The sequence below is a fragment of the Solanum tuberosum genome, unplaced genomic scaffold, assembly GCF_000226075.1.
Source record: "Solanum tuberosum cultivar DM 1-3 516 R44 unplaced genomic scaffold, SolTub_3.0 scf00049, whole genome shotgun sequence".
Taxonomy (NCBI): Eukaryota; Viridiplantae; Streptophyta; class Magnoliopsida; order Solanales; family Solanaceae; genus Solanum; species Solanum tuberosum.
In genome coordinates this window covers 1,621,905-1,638,597 of record NW_006238974.1, presented here as the reverse complement: position 1 = coordinate 1,638,597, position 16,693 = coordinate 1,621,905, and the positions used below count along the sequence as shown (strand labels likewise).

The window sequence follows — 16,693 nt, the reverse complement described above, 5'->3', positions numbered from 1 at the left end:
TTCATTTGGTTTTATGCAAGTTTCCCTATTTTGGAACTTCTAAAGTTTAAACTATTGTCTTTGGTAAACACTTCAATTAAACATCCTTGGAATATAATCCTGAAGGTTTATTAGCTCCTGGACGTCAAGTTTGGTCTAGATGGACCTTTGGTCCAGGTCTCGTGGCTTCTAGAATCATTTTAGTCAACCTTGTGCCTAATGGCTAAAAAAGTCGTAGGTGTTGTACCAACTTTTTGTTGAGACAATCTATGATGGAAGTTTTGATATCTTTGTTAAGTCTAGAATGAAGAATTTGGTGGGGTGTAGTTTGTTTGTGTGCATGGGGTTCCGAACCAATCTTGATCACCCGATCAGAGTTCGTTGGGTTTTAGCAATTTTTGTTTGTGCAAGCATTCTTGTGTAGCTGCTTTAGCGGCCTAGGATCACTTTAGAGCTTGTCGCTTTAACGGCCTATAGACCACTGGAGTGGAGGTGGGCCAACATATGCTTGGCTTCTTTAGCAAAAACTTGGTTGCTTTAGAGGTATCCACTTAAGCGATCATTTATCCCTTTAGCGTCATCACTGGTAGTTATATTCCGTTTTTTACTCATTTTTCATTATATTATTACTCCATTGTAATATATAAGAGATCAAAATTAAGAGTTTATTACTGTGAATATTTGGGAATCGTGCTTTGGGATATTGGGGGCCTAAAGCCAAACCTTAAAGAGGGGCCCTAATATTAATATTTAAAAAAAATATTATTATATATAATTTTATTTAAAATCTACTTTTCTAGCATTTTTTATGCGAAGTCATTAATTACTATTTTATAATTGATTTGTTTTAGTAATTCCTTTTCAATTGATAATATAGTTAATCAATTCAATATCTCTTGAGACATTGTTGATCTTAGATAAGATTTTATGCATTTTAGTTTCAAAAAACTTCTTTCGGCTGAGACAACGATTATCGAAATTGCTAATATTATTCTTTAAGCAATAATTTTTTATTCAAAATTTTTATTATTTGTTAAAAATCTATCAAGAGCTCCTTTTTGGGATTATTTAATTCTTCAAATTCCCTTTTTCTCTCTTTATTGTAAAATCAAAATCATATTTTCTAGTTGACATATTTAAATTGAATAGTTTTAATAATAACTAAAACAAGAATATATATACTTATGAACTAAGAATATCAAGAAAAACAAATTTTCAAGAAAAAAATAATATAAAATAAAGTTAGAATAATAAAACATGGCTCATGAATTTGATAAGTTGAAAAAACAATATTGAAATAGTGTTGCGTTCCTTAAATATAACGATTGCTTGTTGCACTTCTTGAGATTTTGAAGAAGACACCCAAAAGCAATTTTTGTTCTTTTGTAACTTGTAAGCAACAATAAGTAAAAAAAAAAAAGAGAGTATGAGTTAAATAATAAAATAGAGTCAAATTTTAAGGAAATAAATAAGGAAACACAATTTCCCACTTAAGGATATGATTCCCAAAAAATGTTTCATTACCTTAAAAAAGTGGTAAACTAGCGGTCATTTTGTTTTGTTTTTTTTAAATATACTTCTTTCATGTTTTTTTTTAAAAAAAAAAATCAAAGTACATATAATTTTTTTTATAATATATATAAGTATTTTTTTTTTAAATTGATGCCCCTAAAAATATGGGGCCCAAAACGATGACTTAAGTGGCCTAGTGGTTAAGACGGCCCTGCATGTGATAGTAGCTGTTTTGGTTAGTAAAATGTGTTTATCCATATTAACAAAGATACCCCCAGTTATCCAATATGGCGTAAACGCTATATTAGACATTATTCTAAGAAGATAAATAGTCTATTCATCTGTCCTGGTTATACAATGATAAAATTGAGTACTTTTAGTCGGTCTGAGTTTTGGGGTAAATGTTTTCCATTTATTTATGGGAATATGTATATAGAGGTTTATTCTATTATGATTGTAATAGGGATGAACGAATTATTCTGATATTGTGGAGTTAGGCATAAGTTAAAATCTATGTGAGTGCTTAGAATTGTATATAGTAGAAGGTATTTATCCTTATATGTTTTAGTTTGCCTACATATAGGATTTTACATGATTCTTGTGTCATGTTTACTAGCTTACATGCTAAGTGGCATATAGCTCATTTGTTCACAGGCTACATGCCTTACATCTTATAGCTGCTTTTAGCTCATTTGTTCACAGGCTACATGCCTTACATCTTATAGCTGCTTTTTATCACTAGTTTTCATACCTAGCCCATCATATGTGAGCCCCTATCTTGTGGATTAATTATTGCAATGATAATTATGTCATAAGTTAGTTATATTATAAAAAAGTGTGCTACCTGAGATCATTTGCATGTTCTGCGTGAATAATGTTTATATGTTAAATACTGATCTACATATTAGATGTGCTCAAAATTATTAATACTGACTAAGATGACCCCACTGAATGTTCTATCGCTTGAGCAGGAATTCGATACCTATGGTGAGTCCTCATATTTCGAGGACAATAGACATGCTTTCCATTCTAGTCTTTATATTCAGTTTTCAGTTTTGTTAGAATTAGCTGGAGGCATGTCCCAGCAACTCAACTCAGTTAGAGGCTTTTCAGACATAGTAGTTGATTCAACTCCAATTGTTAAGTGTTGTTTCAGTCATCACTAAACTCTTATTATTATATCTTATTTATTCAGACTAGTTGGTTTTTTCCCCATTTCAGATATCCACTGTTTGTAGCATCCCCATAGTACATGTTTTACTTAGTTATATTTCCAGTATGCTTAATATATGTCAGACTCAGGGTTAGCTTAGGGTCACTCGTGATCCTAGGTCCCGTGTTACGTCTAGGGGGTAGCCTCGAGGCGTGACATATAATCTTACATTTTTTCTTCTTGACATTGTTGTTGTATAGGATTACACTTTTCTTCAATCTTCAATTTCATTTTTGTCATTGTTGTTGTATTGGAGAACTTCTCTTCAATATTCAATTGTTGGAGTACTTCCCTTCAATTCTCATTTCTTTCTTGGTTGTGTTGTAACACCTTCTTTCCAACTTCCAAGTGTTGGAGTGATGTCTCTCCAACTCACATTATTTTTTTTCTTTGTTGTGTTGGGGAACTTCTCTCCAACTTCCAAGTGTTGGAGAACTTTCTCTCAAACTCGCGATATTTTATCTGTTGGTTGTGTTGAAACACTTCTATCCAACTTTCAAGATTGATTCCTTTCCCACCAATTCCTTTTTTGGGTGTTGGAACATTTTCTCTCCAACTCTCATTGATGCCCTTCCCACCAACGTAACTCCATTTTCTTGTGGTTGGAGCACTCTCTCTAAAACTCTCGTTCATCCCCTTCCTACCAACTCCTTTTATTTTTGCTTTTTTATATTTTTTGTTTTGGTGTTGGAGAACTTTCTCTCCAACTCTTGTTGATGCACTTTCCACCAACTCCTTTTTAATTTTTTCTTTCATTTCTCCAACTTTAAATTAGAAAAGAGTTTCTTCCTCTTGTGTAATGTTTGTTTGTACTTCTTTAAATCTACAGTATTTTTGCAAGTTTTTCTTCCTAGCATATTTTTTTTCATGCATCATTTGTCTGACTTTTGTCGACATAATCATTGGTCAGACAGGTGACATATATGGGTCATGCCGGTAGCGGAAACTCTTCAATTTTTTATCTGGATGTAGAAATTTTGATACCAATTTGAAGGAAAATATTTTATGTATAAACTCAAAGGTTCTTGAATCATGATTCAAGTTCTCTCTATTCTGTTATATTTCTGTATGTTCTTTATATTGAAACAAACTAGAAACATACCTATTTATACTAGTAAGAAACCAAATTAAACTAGAACTAGAAAACTTATTCCTATATAAACTAGGACAAACAAATCCTAACTAGAAAATAATTAAATAAGTACAAAAAATAACAAATCCTAAACTACTTAGGATTCCTACTCTAACTTTGAATTCTTATTCCAACAATCTTCACTTATTGCTTTACACTGCTCTTTGTATTTGAATTGTTAAGTGTGGTCGATATTCTTTATTATTCATAAATTTCATTACAAAAATCTTAGGAAATCATCATCATGTCATATTGATTCTATTGATTTAAATAGATAAGTACTTGCATCTCCTAGTGTTGTAAAATAAATAAATGAAGAGTTAGCTCCTGACAGTATTAATTGCTTGTGTTGTTCTAAGATCAGGTTTATGGATTTCCCTAGCTTTGAGTCATGATTAAGAAAAAAAATCTTTGAACCAGAAATTCCATTTGCAAGTATCTTAAACTTGTCAGGCCATCTACCCTACTTTTCAAAGAAAACACAATTCCTTACATTGATATGATGTTTTCTTAGGTCTTTTAATTACCATTTGCTTTTCCCCAAAAATGTGTGTTACAAGTTGATAAACACTTAACTAGACTCATATTTCAAGGCATAGGTGGTCGATGCACAATAGTTATCCAACTTATGAAGTCGGGAACGAACCAAAAGGATTGGAATATGGACTCTTCTTCTATTGATTTCACTATTCGAACAAATTAGCAAATTGAATTCTCAATACGCAAATATATATATATATATATGGGGGTTTTAACAAACAACTAAACATTCATCAAAGTAAATCAACAAAACGAGGAATCAACACAAATAAGATCTAACAAGATTGGCAAGGACTAGGGTGTGTGCATAGCGTTGGGGTTTCAACTCAAATAGGTAAAGATTAAACGAATAACATTGATTGATACATGGATAGTGTTTGGTCCCTTGGATTTTTCCAAACTCTAAGACCCTTTCAAACAAAACACCAAATATTGTTTGAGTAGATATACTATCCCTATAGCTCATATCATTAAATGTGAAACAACTCAGATTATCCTATCCCTGGATAAAATCCATAATGTAATCTAACCAAGTCTTCACTATTGAGTCTATCTTACCCCGAATCTATTTATCTTTCCTACGCCAAAATGGTGTTAGAAAATTCAACAAACATTTGTAACCACTAATTAAAACTTTAAGACACCAATAGATCCATGCAATATAATAAACATTGGAGCCGATTAATCAATACCCGTTCGGGATTTTACAAGCCCATCAAGCACACACCCCTAAATAGTGATTTAGTTACTCATAAAAGATGAAATAGAGACAATACATGTATAGAAAATCTCCATTCCAAGCTAATTTCATAGACAAAACATGAACTCAAAACTTGGCTTAGCACAAATATGAGGTTTCTTCGTTTACAAGCTAGAAAATGCTTCATTATCTTTTCTCTCTAAAAATTATATGTTAGCACACTACTCATCATATGTCCACTACCCTAATTGAGAAAGAAGAAGATAATGGTACATAATTGCACAAATTCTTATTCTATCCTTGGAACATTTCAAAGGAAGCACTATTTTTCATAATAGTATTTTACCCTTCAGCTTCTGTCTATCGAACTTGTGGTGGACCGGCGAGACGCTTATCAAATAAAGTGGATCGTTGGTAACCTCCTAACCTTAACCTCCAGTTCTTTACAGAAGCGTCTGCGTTGGGGCCTATGAATGCCGATCATTCATTGTACCGCGCCAATTCTAACATTGGTACTAAGGTATCTTAGCTCCATCCAAATGCCTTTGGCTGGTGAGACACATGTTGGTTTCTGCGAGACGCCAATTCCATCACCGGTATACTTAAGTGCTTTTTGACTTAAAATCCATCAATGTTGTTTTTATCAAGAATACTTGCATTCACGGGAACAAATGCCTAAAATCCCTTCAAGTAGCATTAAAACATGACAATAATTCATAAATTTCAGTCTAATGAGTCGGTAAAATACCGGCATACCAACTAATAAACCCCCAAACTTGAACTAGTGTTTGTCCTCAAGCAAAGCATTCACTAAATATAGGATTAAATATTATCTACACCCAAGATAGAATTTGCATAATAACATACATAATTTCAAACAACTAGAAAAACGAGATTAAAAACAAAAAGACTCTAAACAAGCACTACTCACTATGTTTCTTCATCATTCACTAGGCAAAGGTTTTAACAAAACATTCTAAGCACTATTATGGGACAATCATTGTTTTAAGCACAATCTTAAAGCATCTCAAGTCAATGGTATCAATCTTCTTATTTTGCCTAAAGATTCACATGAATATGTCATATTCATGTAATTCAATGGAAATCAAGATATCACAATTCATATGAAGGATGATGTGACACTCACATAAGAGATGAGTCACATCGAGAAAACGTTGTAAATATTTGGGTAAATGCTGAGTTTAACTTGACTAGGATGAATAAATTAATTTTTTATGAAATAATTTACCACTCCAACGATATGTGACTTTTTTGATTTTCCATTTGGTGTCTGGTACCTGCATTAAAGACCGAATAGGTCTAATTCACGCCACGTAGGGTCACATTTAGGGAAAAGTACTCCCAACCAACAATTTTTTCATAAATAAGGATCGAACACGAGACCTCTAGTTAAGAGAGAGGCAACCCTATTCAGTGCACCACATCCTTTGGTGATAATATATGTTTTATTTGTTCCACTCTATTTTGTGTAAATGAGTAATACTGATAAGTACTCTCTAGTTCAATCCCCTCAAAGTTGGTGATCCAAAAGATTATACTAGTAATTATTAGAAATTTACTCTATTAAATATTATGGCACCGTTTTGACTTTATATTGTACAATAATAAGTGGCAAGTTGCATTATTTTCTTGTTTATGGATTAGAGAGGTAACTTTGTGGGCAATAAGCCAATTTACATGTTCAACGACTTATATCACATTGTCTAAAAAATGAAGATACGTTACCTAATATTTTAAAATGAAGTTCTACAACCCAATTTGAATATTTTAATAAGGCTTCTTATGGATTCATCTGTGCTACATATTTACCTAATTTTTTATTGACTGAATTGGATAGGTTAAAGTTGGTTGATCTTGTCAATGGATATATACATATCTAGCGAAACTTGACTTGGTTTAACAGATCAAATTTCCATGAGCAAATTTTACCACAAAATAATAAATATTTATTTAAACCGCCCAAAATTGGGAGAAATAAGTTATATTAGAACTATATAGGCATATAAGGTGAGCCCATACCTAATTCGGGTAGAAATGTAATTTTAGTAAGTAATATAAATTTACTATAGTAACTTTTTTGGAACTATTTTGACTTCAAATGGTACAATAAGTGCAAAGTTGTATTATTTTTCATGTTAGACAATGGTGAGATAATCCTTGTGGGGAAGAAGCGGCATTATATGTTCAACAACTAATACTATCATTTTGTCTAGAGATTATAATGTTTGGTAAAAAATCAGACGTACCCTAATATTCTAAAATGAAGTTTTACTATCCAATTTGAAAATTCTAATAGGGCTTGTTTGGAAAGCCACCCTTGTAATTGAATTTGGTGTAATTGAGTGTAATTACATTGTATGTCCTGTTTGGTTGGACAGGTAATTACTTGGTCTGCAGGAAATTGATGTAATTGGTAGGGGGTAATTACACTCTCCAATTCATAGGAAGAGGTTGTGAATTGTTGTAATTACATGGTGTATTACCAGCTGATTACTTTTAAATTTCTTTTTTTTTTATTTCTATTTTTATTTTTATTTTGTTTTAATTTGTTTATTTCTATTATTTTAAGTTCTTTTTATTTATTATTCTAAAAATTTCTACAAGTTTATTGTTTATATTATATTGTTATATTTCATTTTCTTCTCATTCTCAACCTTACTTTACATGATTCTATACAATTTTTTCGTATTATCTATTTCTTTATGCCAGGCTTATTTTCTCATTAGCATAATTTTATTAGTATTCTAATTTTTAAATTAAAATAGAATTTATTGTTAAGTAAGATTATAGACTTACGTTTTTTTAAAAAAAAATTTAAAAAATCATATTTATGTATGCTATGTTGAAATTTGCGATAAGAGTATTATGTTAAATTTTTTGTTTTGAATTTATAACTTATGTTATATTTTCAGTTTCATTTGTTTTATTAATATTGAATTCCATTGCAAGTCATTTTTTAATTAGATTTAATAGATTGTCTTTTTGTCAAATATTTTAATAATTTATGACATTTTATTTATATATTAATCTTTTTATCTAACATGCATTTCACAATGTTTGTAGAAGCTTCATACCTTTAGTTTCTATGATCAACTCAATTGAAATATATTAATTTGAAAAAATATAAATCAATTATTTTTTCATAATATTAGTTAAGAACATATGTTTATTAATTAATATATTTGGAAAAAATAATATATATCTTAAATATTTAATATAATATGATTTATAAAGTTTCTTATTTGTCTAGTATAAATTTTAAAGAATTACTTTTTATTTTTAAAATTTAATATAATTTTATGATTGCAATTGTGCATCCAAACAGAATATGTGTAATTACATCGTGACATCCAAACAAGACGTGTGTAACTACAGTGTAGTTACACCGAGGCAAATAACAGGTCAGTGTAATTACTAGACTGTGTAATTACTAGGCTAGTAATTAATACTCTAGTAATTACACCAATTCCAATTACCAGGTTGCTTTCCAAACATACCCATAATGTTTTTATGGGACTAATTAGTTTACATATTCGTCTAATTTTTTCATGGATTAAATTGGCAGGAAAAAAGTGGGATAATACAAGTAAATATTGGTCAAAATTTTAGCAGGTTGAGTGGGTTAAAATATTTCTTGCTTATCGAATGTGGTGCACAACACATTTATAATCAAGACTCTACTAGACACGGCCTGCAGACTCCCTAAGATACGACGTTGCTCTGATACCAAGTTTCTCAGTCCCCAAACTCAAGGGGCGCAACTGGGTCCTAATGCCACAACTAAGGCCCGAGCCAACCCTGCTGAACCGTTTGCTACTAGCCTATGGCAGCCACACGCAATTAAGAAAACAAACAAGTATATCTAGGCTTAAAACTAAGACCTCGGCCGGCTAGGCCCCTGTCAACAGATCTACAAAAGAAACAGCTACTCCCAAGAGTTCATATAAAGAAATTGCCAACTAGGACAAAAGTCCTGATTGGGCCGTCAAGGCTACCATGATCTCTACACGAAAACTGAAAGCAGGTATATACTAAGATAATGTATCACAGAACTAACAAGGTTCAGCAAACCAACAGACTAGGCCAGCAGGGCCATAACATAGCTATAAACCCCACACACTAGTTTGCAATCTCCTAAGAGTAGTAAAGATTGGTGGGATAGGGCCCCAGCCTAGCCATTAAAATATATACAACAAAATATAACAAACCTACAAACTCTGGCAGCTCCGGAAGAAAGGGGCTAGCCAATCGGATAGAAGTCAATCCTGCTGCTGAGGAGGTCTACTCGGTCGTCTGTCTGGACCAGCATGCATGAATCCAGCACCTCGAGGAAATGGGGCGTCAGTACAAAATAATGTACAAAGTATGAACGGCAATAGACTATGAGCAGGTATCCTAATATACTGGAATAATCCGATAAATAAATCAAGGATAAGATAAGTGTACTGACCTACTCCTAAATCTAAACTTATCAAAAACAATAAAACAACAACCTAACCAAGCCACTATAAGCTCGGCAGGTACAAACAGCAGACAAGACCACCTACTAAGGCCCACATATGCCCGAAAGGTGCCAATCAATCTATATACCCCTATCAGTAGTCCCCTAGCCCCGTAGGCAGTCACATATCCCTCTTAGGCATTAATATAGACCCGTAGGCAGCACATAGCTCTCTCAGGCATCAACATAGCTTATAGACAACTCATAGTGCTCTTAGGCAACAACATAGCCATGTAGGAAGCACATAGCCTTCTTAGGCATCAATATTGCCCTGTAGGCAACTCATAGCCCTTCTAGGCATCAATATAGCCCCGTAGGCAACTCATAGCCCTTTTAGGCATCCATATTTCCCCGTAGGTAGAACATAGCCCTTCTAGTCATATATCACATTCCTGCAGCTAACCATAATAGCCCCAAGGGTAACAATAACAATCCAATCGCTAAAAGCGAGCAATTTAGTTATAAGCAACCTATACAGATAGCCTCTAAGTTATGTCCAACATAGGGACGCTACTAACTGAATAAGATTCCCGATAATGGCGGATTATATCAACTCGAGCAGCCAATAATCAACAATAACGGCTACAAGTATATCAAGGATAACAACCCAATTACATTGCTCCTAAGCTTTATGGAAACATGCCGTACGTAGGAATAGCCTTAACATACTTTTTTTTTGCTGAATTCACGTGGCTTAACGACTTTTACTCATAACCCCTTCGATACTACAACAATGCAGGACCATAATCAACACACTAAAATAGAAGATACCACGACAATCCGATAAAATATATGTATTTCCGTCGCTAATTGCTATTTGCTGCATATAAAAGCTAGAGTCAATGAAAGAAGGGTCTTACCTAGATCTTAAGTTCTTAAAATGCTTCAAAACCTTCAAATATGTCTAAACCCTTGCTGTCCCAACACTAAAGTGTGAAATGCTACGTAATCAATAAAACAAATTATACCACGATGATGAGCCCAACGTGTAGAACAACTTTTGTCAAGGACTTAAGTTGAGAAAATCTATACTTTAGTTGAACCTAGAAATGGGTTTATCTATTTTTTCTAGTTCTTAGCTAAAAAATGAAGAAAAGGTCGAAGAAGAAGATGTATATAAAGTTCCACCGACCTAGGACCCCACCTCACGTGCCTGCTTGCGCAGTCCCACAAAAATATGAATATCTCTCTAATTTGAAGTCATATGAACAAACAGTTTGATGCGTTGGAAACTAGACTCGTAGACCTTCGATTTCATAGGTCGTAGGACCCATAAATATTTATATATTGGGAGAAAACCTTCGATGCATTTGACCCAAATTTTAGAGAAATCTTTAAAAAGGAACTTACGGTAAGTTTTGCCAACTTTCATTTTGCCACTTACCTAACTTCAAAACTTGAGATACAACCCTTGAACACTTAAAATATGACATACCATATCATTCTTAATTTATTATCCACCCTCCTAGTCTTTCCGTGAAGATACGAGTAATTTTATATGTTTCAAAAAGGCGGGTGTTACATCTTCCCCCCTTAGAAACATTCGTCCTCGAATGAAAGATTTGAGTCACGCTGTAAAGTCCTTAGGAGTTGCCAAAACTTAATTAGAGTATCCTTTGTAAATGTCAATATCCAGGATCCTGGAACGCAAAATTTCTAACCTAAGCGTCTCACACGATGACATAAATAGCTAAGCACTATAGCTCCACATTAGCAGTGCGAGCAAATATACCACGAAAACAACAATAATAATAAGCAACAAAAAAATCGAATAGGTATCTTACCTCACTGGCCTGATATAAACTTATATGCCATCACCCTAGGGTATGAAACAAGTGACGATATTTGGACCTCATGCCATCCTCAGCTTCCCAGGTCACGTCTTCTCTATTCTTGTTTTTCCACAATACTTTAACCGAAGCCACCTCTTTGGTCCTCAATTTACGGACCTGTCGATCTAAAATGGCAACTGGAGTTTCCTCGTAGGACAAATTCTCTGTAATCTGAACATCCTCAATTGGGACAACCCGATAAGGGTCTCCTACGCACTTTCGTATGATTGATACATGGAAAACTGGATGAACAGATTCTAGCCCAGAAGGAAATTCTAACTCATAAGCCACTTGTCCTACCCTCCGAAGGATCCGGTATGGTCCAATGAATCTTGGACTAAGCTTTCCTTTCTTTCCAAATCTTATAACACCTTTGATAGGAGAGACTTTTAGGAATACCCAGTCATCGACACAAAACTCTAAATCCCTTCGTCGCACATCTGAGTATGACTTTTGTCGGCTTTGGGCTGTTAGTAACCTCTCCAAAATGAGCTTAACCTATTCCACTGTTTGATGTACTAGGTCAGGTCCAATCAACCCTGATTCACCAACCTCGAACCATCCAATGGGGGATGTACATTTTCGCCCATACAAAGCCTCATAAGGTGCCATCCTGATGCTAGAATAATAAATATCATTGTATGCAAACTCAATAAGAGGTAAGTGGTCATCACAACTTCCATTAAAGTCCAACATGCATGCTCGAAGCATGTCCTTAAGTGTTAAAATAGTGCGTTCAACTTGGCCATCTGTCTGAGGGAGAAATGCGATTATTAGATTAACTTGCATCCCTAATCCTTTCTGGAAATACTTCCAGAAGTTAGCGGTAAATTGTGCTCCTCGATCTAAGATAATAGATACTGGGATGCCGTGTAACCTAACAATCTCTCGGATGTAAAACCCTGCGTTATCTTCAGCTGTGAAAGTAGTCTTGACTGGTAAGAAATGGGCTGATTTTGTTAGTCTGTTAATAATTACCCAAATAGAATTAAATTTACGACGTGATCGAGGTAACCCTCTAACAAAATCCATATTAATTGCTTCCCACTTCCACAAAGGAATGGCTATCTCTTGGACTATCCCAGCGGGCTTTTGGTGCTCAACCTTCACCTGTTGGCAGTTAGGACAATGTGCCACAAACTCAGCAACGTCCTTCTTAATCCCATGCCACCAATAGATCTCCTTAATATCATGGTACATCTTCGTCGAACCAGGGTGAATAGAATAACGGGAATGATGTGCCTCTTCCATAATCTAATGTCGAAGCCCTACAACATTCGAAACACACCATCGACCATTATATCTGAGGACTTCATCTCCGGCTATATCAAATGCTACAGACTGTTGATCCTGAGACTTGACTCTAAGCTGCCCTAAGCCAGGATCCTCATGTTGTTGTGCTTTTACCTCCACAACTAGAGATGATACAGTTGTGTCCTGAATTATGATCCCACTATCGTCTGCTTCTAACAATCTGACTCCCAAGCTAGCTAACTGATGAAGCTCTCATCCTAGTTCACGTTTCTCAACACTTAAATAGTATAAACTACCCATAGATCTTCGACTGAGGGCATCGTCTACCATATTCGCCTCTCCTGGATGATATAAAATAACCACGTCGTAGTCTTTGAGTAACTCAAGCCATCGACGCCGTCGCAAATTTAACTCCTTTTGTCTTAAGATATATTGAAGGCTTATATGATCTGTGAAGATGTCAACATGAACGCCATACAAATAGTGTCTCCAGATCTTTAATGCCTACACAACTGCAGCCAACTCTAAATCGTGGGTCGGATAGTTCTTCTCATGCTTCCTCAACTGCCTTGAAGCAAATGCGATAACCTTACCATGTTGCATTAGAACACATCCTAACCCAACACCACAAGCATCATAGTACACCGCATAGCCTTCTGAACCCTCTGGCAATGCTAGAATTGGTGCTGATGTCAACCTGTCCTTTAGCTCCGGCAAACTTTTCTTTGAAACCTCAGTCCACTGGAACTTAGCTTCTTTTTGAGTTAGCTTCGTTAATGGTGCTGAAAGTGATGAAATCCCCTCTACAAACCTTCTGTAGTACCCAGCTAACCCTAAGAAATTACGAACCTCAGTTGTGTATCAGCCGCAATGCCTGCATCTGATACAATATGGCCTAAGAAAGCTACAGAGTTCAACCAGAACTCACACTTATAAAACTTTGCATAAAGTTCTCAATCTCGAAGAACCTGAAGGACTGCTCGCAGATGATTTGCATTCTTAACTTTTGAACGTGAATACACCAAAATATCATCGATAAATACAATCACAAACAAGTCTAGATACGACCAGAATATACTATTCATCAGGTCCATGGACACTGCTGGGCTTTAGTTAATCCAAAAGACATTACTAAGAACTCAAAGTGTCCATATCTGGTTCTAAAAGCTGTCTTTGGAATGTCTTTCTCCCGAACTCGTATCTGGTGGTAACCTGATCTTAAATCAATCTTTGAGAAACACTTAGCACCTTGTAACTGATCAAACAAGTCATCGATCCTCGGAAGGGGATACTTATTCTTTATAGTCGCCTTATTCAGCTGTCGATAATCGGAACATTAGTATAAGAGGCATAAGATACAAGTATAATCATCATATAAGTCGTTACATCGCATTAGAACCACTACAAGAAAATGTACATACGACATTAATTTAGTGACATTTGAAATAAATGTTGGAAAATAAAGAATTTTACGATATTTAGGAACAAAATGTCATAAAACAATGACATTTGATGCCAAATGTCGTAAAAATAATGACATTTGGTATCAAATATCATAAAAATAATGATATTTGGTCCTAAATGTCACTATGATAATGACATTTATTGCAAAATGTCGTTGTTTTTAGCGACATTTAGCGAAAATGTCATTTAAATGATGACATTTGCTACAAATGTCGAATATAATATGACATTTATTACAAAATGTCATTGGTTTTAGTGACATTTAGTAAAAATATCGCTTATAGAGTGACATTTAATATAAATGTCGAATATATTATGACATTTACTGACAAATGTCACTAAAATAGTGACATTTGTTGTAAAATGTCATTGATTTTAGCGAATTTTAGCAAAATTGTTGCTAAAATAGCGACATTTTATACAATTGTCGAATATATTATGACATGTATTGCAAAATGTCATTGATTCGATCGACATATGGTGAAAATGTCGCTAAAACAGTGACATTTTTATACAAATATCAAATATATTATGTTATATGTTGAAAAATGTCATTGATTTTTTATGACATATGATGAAAAGTACTGTTAAACGACTACAATATTTTATGCCTACAACCACCCTAGAAAAGTGTGGCCTTTTATGGCCACACTTTTTGACTTTAAGCCACGCTTTTCCAGGGGTGGCTTAAAGAAGCATAACCTTAGAGTTTAGGCGACACTTTTCAAGTGTTGCTTTATCAGCCACGCTTAAAAGCGTAGCCTAAAAGGCAAAAAGGCCACGCTTTGCAGTACCTCATAAATAGCAACATTTCTATCTCATACAGCTACACTTTCAAGCGTGGCCTTTGCTTCCTTATTGCCCACGATTTTAAAGTGTTGCCTTTTATATCTTATTTATGACAATACTTTGAAGTGTAGTCCTTGCTCATGTGCATACCACAATTTACAGTCATTTGGCTGCACTTTTAAGTGTGGTAATATTATTTTGGCTATAAAATATTTATATGCCACAATTTCTAATTAAAAAACACCAATATTATTTTGCAATAAATAATCTCAAACATTAAATTAGCTAATAAGTAATTCAAATATATAGATTTGCGATAAACTTCAAAAGATAGTATGTCTTGTGTACACACACATACTTATAAAGCAATATTCTAAATATGTGTACACAATAGTTCAAAAAGTACTCTTATAATAGTTCAATATATTCTAGCAATGAATATATTTCACAAAATCAAATATCATGTATTCAAGTTTTAACAATAGTTCAAAAACTCTTCATTATCCACTTCCACTTCAATGAGATCAAATTGACTTGTGGCGACCCTTCAAATTTGATCACCTCCATTTCCCTACACATTTAAAAAGAAATTAACAATCAAAACAAACCATGTACAACAAATCAGATTACAAGAGTTATAGAAGTTATGTTGGAGTGAAGGGTCTTGTCTAATAAAAGTATTAAGTTACTATAACCCAAAAAAGAGACATGTACTTTTTTGCTTTTTTTCCCTCCATCTTCCTAAAGGAAAAAGTGTGGAGTGCCTCACACATCTTAGACTCAGTTTATGAGTTGCTACCAAGTCTAAGATTAAATGTAATTGTTATGTTATTTTCTTTCCAGATGAGCTGAAATTACTGATGATTGACCTCCAAATGATTAAATACTCATAACTAGAAATCTTTATCTTACTACATAGGAAAATGTAGAGTTATTTCACATTTTATTTCAGCAGACACTTCTACTAGGACTAATCTCACAGCTTGATCCTAAGATAATTCAGTGCAAGTACTCGAGTCCTAAAAGAGTGTCCCACTTTACATCTAAGAAGTAGATACCATTGCAGTTCATAAGACATCTGTAAATCGCAATATAGGATGATGGAAAAAGAGGAAACTCAACTCCAACAACACCAAGACACTCTACTGCAAACACCAAGACACCAAGACAAAGGAAAACAAGTTGTTGTTAGTGACAGACCTCAGCAACATCTCAGATGACTTAGCTTTTATTTTTTAAAATGACATCTTTGGAGCTACTAACCATGATAGTATTCAGTCATTGTTACATCTTGTACTTCTGTTAAAAACAAAACTTCAACAGAGCAAATATTAAAGAAGTTGAATCCCAAAAAGAGAACAACAATGACAAGCATAAAATCGAAGAGACCACGCAAAATCCAGGTATGACTGCTGAAACTTTTTCTGATAATCAGAGTTTGCTTCAGCAAAACGAGATGCATATGGATATGAACTGCAAAAAAGATCTAGAGGCCTTAACTAGTGAAATAGAAGAGGGCTGGAAACATATGGAAAGGAAGAAAGGAAAAAGGAAAAACAATGAGGAGACTAACCAGGTGAAACAACAACTAAACAAGATGAAGGAAAAAAAAGCATTCGGACATTAACAGTAGCAAACATGAGAACAACAACATGTTCAATCACCTTGCTGTACCGGAGATGATGGACTTAAACATTGATAATAATGATGTGACCGAGAACAAGGATCACGAGCAATAAAACGAACAAAACACATT

The 16,693-nt window shown here is 34.1% G+C and overlaps 1 long non-coding RNA gene across 1 annotated transcript in view; it reads right to left on the bottom strand.

Moving 5' to 3' along the window:
- Positions 1-15,295: 15,295 nt before the first annotated feature.
- LOC107059953 (uncharacterized) overlaps positions 15,296-16,693 on the bottom strand; it is a 3,076-nt gene continuing 1,678 nt past the window's right edge. Inside the window, exon 2 of the long non-coding RNA XR_001473054.1 lies at positions 15,296-15,508. This is a non-coding gene — a long non-coding RNA (uncharacterized lncRNA). The remainder of the gene's footprint in view (positions 15,509-16,693) is intronic.